This window comes from Ictidomys tridecemlineatus, chromosome 5 (assembly GCF_052094955.1).
Source record: "Ictidomys tridecemlineatus isolate mIctTri1 chromosome 5, mIctTri1.hap1, whole genome shotgun sequence".
In the NCBI taxonomy this organism is placed as follows: domain Eukaryota; kingdom Metazoa; phylum Chordata; class Mammalia; order Rodentia; family Sciuridae; genus Ictidomys; species Ictidomys tridecemlineatus.
In genome coordinates, this window is record NC_135481.1 from 70,915,854 (window position 1) to 70,921,853 (window position 6,000).

General features: G+C 38.1%; 1 protein-coding gene across 5 annotated transcripts in view; it reads right to left on the reverse strand.

The window, feature by feature from the left end:
- Prpf39 (pre-mRNA processing factor 39) overlaps positions 1 to 4,637 on the reverse strand; it is a 32,258-nt gene extending 27,621 nt beyond the window's left edge. For 2 of the 5 annotated variants that reach the window (XM_078050181.1, XM_005331751.4), the window contains exon 1: positions 4,479 to 4,637. The gene's annotated coding sequence lies outside the window, so the exon portion shown is untranslated. The remainder of the gene's footprint in view (positions 1 to 4,478) is intronic. The other 3 variants (XM_078050182.1, XM_078050179.1, XM_078050180.1) reach the window with 2 other exon arrangements.
- Positions 4,638 to 6,000: the final 1,363 nt, after the last annotated feature.

A 6,000-nucleotide genomic window follows, 5' to 3' on the forward strand; every position in this document is an offset into this window, starting at 1 on the left:
CTCAAGCAGTAGCACGCTCGCCTGGTATGTGTGGGGCCCAGGTTCAATCCTCAGCACCACATACCAAAGATGTTGTGTCTGCCGAAAACTAAAATAAATATTAAAAAAAATTTTTCTTTTTTAAAAATGTAAATCAGACTCACTCCACTGCTCCATCTCACAAATAGTCAATATCCTTCAGTGGTCCACTACCCTATAATATCTCTTTGACTCATCTACTCTTACTCTCTCAGTTCCTGCCATACTGACATCTTGCTGTCTCTCAAAGTCCATACTCTACAGACTTAGAGCTTTGCATGGCTGTTCCCTGTACAAAAAGAAAATTCCCCATACAAACATAGCTGCCTTCCTCGTCTCCTTTAAAACTTTGCTGAAATGTCACCTTCTCACTCTATTTGGATCACATTATTTAAAGTTGTAACCCATTCCCATTCGAAGCACTTTGCTATACTTTTATTCATAGCACTTTCTATATTCTAAATAGTGAATAATTTATTTAGTAGACCCTACTATGAATTAACTGGTTTAAGAATTAACTGGCTCCTTTTTATTCACAGTATTATTGATATAATTCACATATTCATTATCTCCCAACTATATCAGTAACTTTCAAATTGCAGATTGCTTTAGATCAGTTTTTTTCAAATGTAAAAGAGAATAAAAATTTATCACAATGCTTTTGCATAAAGACATGGAAAAGCCATATTTCATGACAGTTTAACACAATTATATACACATGCACAAAATTCAACTACTGTATATTGATTGGCACACAGAAGACACACTATTTTTGAAAGAATGAATAAATGAAGGCATGTCATCAGGCAGGTATTACTACAATTTCAATTACCAGCTATCAATAATAACACTAAAAGATGCTACTTACTGATCATATATTTTGTTAAATCCCATTTTCCCACTTTCAAGGATGGAGAAACTAACATTTATTAAAGTTAAAACAACTTGTCCAAGTTTAAATAAGTTGGAAGAAACAGAGCCAAGGTTCAACCCCATCCTAACATCAACAACTCTTGCCTCTTTTCTGCTAAATTCTGTAGGAACATCCCTCCCACTCCCATTTCACTGTTTTGGGATCTTAGTGTAAGCTGTTCTTCTACATGAAATACTCTCCTAACCCTCTATTCCATTCTTACACTACCATTTAATGCCTCCCAACTAACTAAAGCCTATTCATTCTTCTGAGCAAAGTTTAAAAATCACTTCCTGAAACGTGTTTCCACATTCCCCAAATAATTTAGGTTGTCCCTAGTGACAATCCCACAGCATTCTTTTTCTCCACAGCACATACCACAATTTCGATACTTGTTCAATGTTTACCTTCTCTCCTAAATTACAAATTTCTTCAGGGTCAAGGCAAAGTCTACCAGTACATACAGATATAGTACACCTTGAGACTTAGAACACTATCAATTAACTGACAATTAACAAAGTCCTTACCCATACTAAAACCTGGCCTATTACATTCATAACCAAATAGAAAGTGGAAAATGCTTGGTCACTAGACGACAACACAACTGAACTAAAGATCCAATCTCCCTACTTATTAAGGAATTCTGAAAAAGTTATTTAATCCTTTTAAACCTCATTCACAACATAATCACACATACTTTGATATAAAAATTAACTAACCCCTTCTTTTCATTCATACTACTAATATGTCGGTTTAAGTAGTTTTTATATCACCTCCAGACTGCTGTTTTCAAACTGCAGATTTTATCTAACCAGTTTCTAATTGTAAATGCAAAAACAAATAGTAGACAAAATCAGAATACACACACACACATTAAGGGCATATTGAATGCACAATTCAACTACTGATTACAGAGTTGTAATGTTACATGTACATCCTTTATATGGGTTGCAGTCAAAAAAAAAAAAAGAAAAACGCTACTACACTATAAGCACTACTGCTAAAGATAAACAAATATTACTAGAATATTTAAAGTTAATGAGAAAGGAATCTTCACTTATTCACTGTTGTGTTTCTAGAACCTACAATAGTGCCTGGTGTGTAACAGCACAATTTCTCTGAACAAGTGACACAACCATTCCTAACTTAACTTTCCAAACATATTAAACCTACAATATTCTTCCTTACTGCTGTTTCCAGAGCACATTATATTCTTCATGCCTAAACATTCTTCATGCCTTGGCACATGTATTTCTCCAGACTAACAAAATTCCTTTTCTCAACTCAAAAAATAAATTGATATCTTTTTTTAAATTATATTATACTTTCTTACAAAAATCACATAAGCATAAAATAATAAACTACAGAAAAAAAAATGACAAATTATAAAATACTCAGAACAGATACAGTTCTAAAATCACACATTTAACTTTTAGTATAATTATGATATACATTAAACACCTAACAATTAGCATGCCATCTTAAAATTTAAAAGGTCTTTGGGAAGACAACTTAAATAACCAACACTCATTTGATGAAATATGAGACATCTAATTTAATATAATTTATTTTTTTACACTCTGTATGCCTCTTACACCGTAGCGGTAATCAAAACTTATGCCACTGATTATTCTTTTTCATGAACAGAATATATAAAAATCCAAAGTCATTACTAAAAGTGCAAGTCAAGAGTGTACTGCGGGGCGCGATGGATGGCACACATCTGTAATCCTGGCAGCTCAGGAGGCTAAGGCAGGAGGATCATAAGTCCAAAGCCAGCCTCAGCAAAAGCAAGGCACTAAGCAATTCCGCCAGACCCTGTCTCTAAATAAAATACAAAATAAGGCTGAGGATGTGGCTCAGTGGTTGAGTGCCCCTGAGTTCAATCCCCACTACCAAAAAAAAAAAAAAAGAGTGTGGGTGCTGCAGATCAACTAACTAGCTTTGCAATCCACAAATTAGTTCTTCCTCAGGCTTAGATAAGCCAATTAGATTTCAGCTGTAAAAAAAAAAAAAAGGGGGGGCTACTATAACCATTGGTTTGAGTACCTATTTTTAGAGGCTAAGTATAATGTTCACAGATTGACCTTTCTGATTTCCACATATTAAACACTTAATATATCCTAGAAACTGGATCTTGTAAATAAATCTGCATCATCTCAAATCTTTGGAAAAAAATTATCACTGGACTACAACTACTACTTTCGTCCTTCTTTGGCTATTAAAAAAGAAAAAAAAGTTCTGTTTTACCCACAACTATTAACATAGCACAGAAGATTCTGTTCTTTCTTTTGAAAATGACACACAATTTTCATCATTTGACTTACAAAATTCTTTATTTTAAATATTCAACTATATATTACCAAATATTCTAAGACTAAAAAAATTCTGCTTTTTTATGCTCATTGCAATTATCTCATACACCTACTAATTATCCTTCTCTAGTCAGCCCCTAATTATTTCAGAATTCACAATCTAAAAACCAGTGGTCTTTAGTATAACTTCTTTGTCACTTTATCCCTACAACGAGAAGAGTGGAGTTCCAACTTTTTTCAACTTTAAAATGAGGTTATAAACCTGAAGGGAGGAGGAAACCTGTCAGTAGTTGCTTGGGTTGTTTGTTTTTCCGATCCATTTAAAACTGCCACAGAGCCCAAAACACTTAAGTTCCAACGTAAGCTCCATACTTCCCCCAGATGAGACATTTTCTTAAACTTCACCCTTTCCAGCTGTAAATTTTAAAGTATTTTTTGAACAGATTAAAATCAGTTGCCAAATACTGGGCCCTCAAATACGGAAGACCCCATGAATGCCAAACTAAAAAGTTAACATAAAATTATATGGTATTACAGAATCATCAACAACACATTTTTTAAAAAAGAAAAAAATACATCATCAACAATACATTAACAGTTATCATTAACTTCAAACATTATTTATTAATTTCAAGATGTGATTTTGGAACGAGAAAAACACTAGTGCCTGGTCTCTGATTACGAAAGTATAAACACTCAGATTCCTTTACAAGATCCTACTGGGATTTTCCGTGCCTAGTTTTTGTTTCTATCCTGATCTTTGGGGTGCTGTGCCCCAGGCCCCCAAAACTGTTGCTTCTCCAGTTAGAAGGCGGAACACATCCTCCAAGGCATCCAAATGCTTTATTAACAGAAGTTTTATTACACCCTCCCAATCCTCCGCGGCACTAAAGAGCCCCCTCCCGTCTTCCCAGCCACGCTGGGGGAAGCGAGGGTTCAGACTTATCCCCAAATCTCTTCCTCAATCCAGTGGAGGCGGCCCACGCTTCCCCGCCAGACTAACCGCACTTCTCGAGAAAAACGTGCAGTCTAAGAAAAGAAACCTCGCACTGCTCCACCCAACAGGTGGGACGGAAAAAGGAATGAACAACTGGGCTCCAAGCCCAAGCCAGGCCTTAAACAGGGCGGGAGAGAGAGGCCGCGGGCCCGGAGCGGCCTGAGGCACCTCAGGCCCCTTCCTGATCAGAGTCCCTCCTCCTCCCGCCAATTTCAACATGCTGGTCTTGGCTGACCTCAGGATGGATGCTACTCGATGCCATGAGCCGAAACCTGGGCCAACCTAGCTGAAGATGGTACTCCCACCGACTCAGTCCTCACAGCCACCGCAGCAGTCGCCACCAGAGATACCTCCGCCTCGTCGAGGACGCAGTGCGCAGGCGCAGGTATCCGGAGGCGAGCGAGTCACGTGGTCGCAGCACGCAGGTCTCGCCCTCCGCGGGATCCGGGCGGCCGAACTCCGGGCCCCGCCTCCGCTTCCCTCTCCCCCCCCCCCCCCAAGGCAGTGTGGTTATTGGGGATTTTCCAAAGCCAAGGGTTAGGTTTAGGGCCCCCACCTCCCAGATCTTACAGACACGGCCCTGAGACCCCCTTCGCACCCCACCCCCGCGAAAGTAAAATATCGTTATTCTTTTTCTGCAGTTTTTCTAAGGTTTTTCTAATTACTCAGGCTTTTTCCTTAAAAAAATTTAGCTGAAAAGAGCAGAAATTAAGCATAAAACCTCCAAACTTCAAGATGGTATGGACCATCCCGTCCAAGTTTACCGGAATTTAGGGGTTTGAAAAACTTATTAAAGGATCTCTGTAAAGCTATCCTCTGGACAAAGCGGGGCAGGAAGTTTTATGTTGACGGTCTTAGCAGACCTCTTCACTTGTACCTCCATCCCCATCTTTTAAACAAGTTATTTTTCTTTTAAATCTGCTCTCTCTCCATTTAAGATCCTGCCTCAGTTGTGCAATTGTTCGGTCGTCCCTTACCAGGCAGTCTTTTGTTGAAGGTTCAGTAATATCACAAGTGGGCTCTAGCTTTGTTCCCTAGAATCTGTCTACCTCCAGAAATGTTTCGCTGCAAGACATTGTTCACCTGTCCAGAACTCCATTAATCATTAATTCTCTCATCAGCACATTTTCTTCCAAATATCAACATTAGTCTTACCTGCTGCCTCTCACTTTCAGGAAACTGCACCTAGTTACAGCTTTCCCTTTCCATTTTCCTCTTCTACTCTTCAAGTTAACTTTTTTGGTTTCTCTGACAAGATAGCTATGCTTTTTAGAGATTTAATCAACAGCTTTTAAATGTTTACTTGCTTCTCCAGTCTTCCTAAAGTGGCCTCAAATTCTTACTAAGTAAATAAAAATAAATAATAAATAAATAATATTATTTCTGAGATCCCACCTCCTCCAATAACCATTTTATAAAAATCCTCCTGCTTCTTGAACTTTTAGTGACTGGAGACTTATTTCCTTCATCTTGTTTTCAACATCTTTCCTTTTAAGCCAGTGCTGTTGATTTCTTTCTCTCCTTAAAAATTTACAGTTTTCCCTCACTGTTTATACGGAAAACCTAAACTCTTTAGCATGGAACATGCAGTCTTTCATGATCACACTGTAACACTAGTCCACTTTATGCTTTGAATATAGCTCTTGCTGCGCTGCCACTACAGTTTATTTTTAAAATGGGCATGTTTCTTTCTCTTCCTCTCTCCTTGCTCCCCTCGGATCTCTCCCACTCCATAATCTCAGAGGAAACTGGATTAC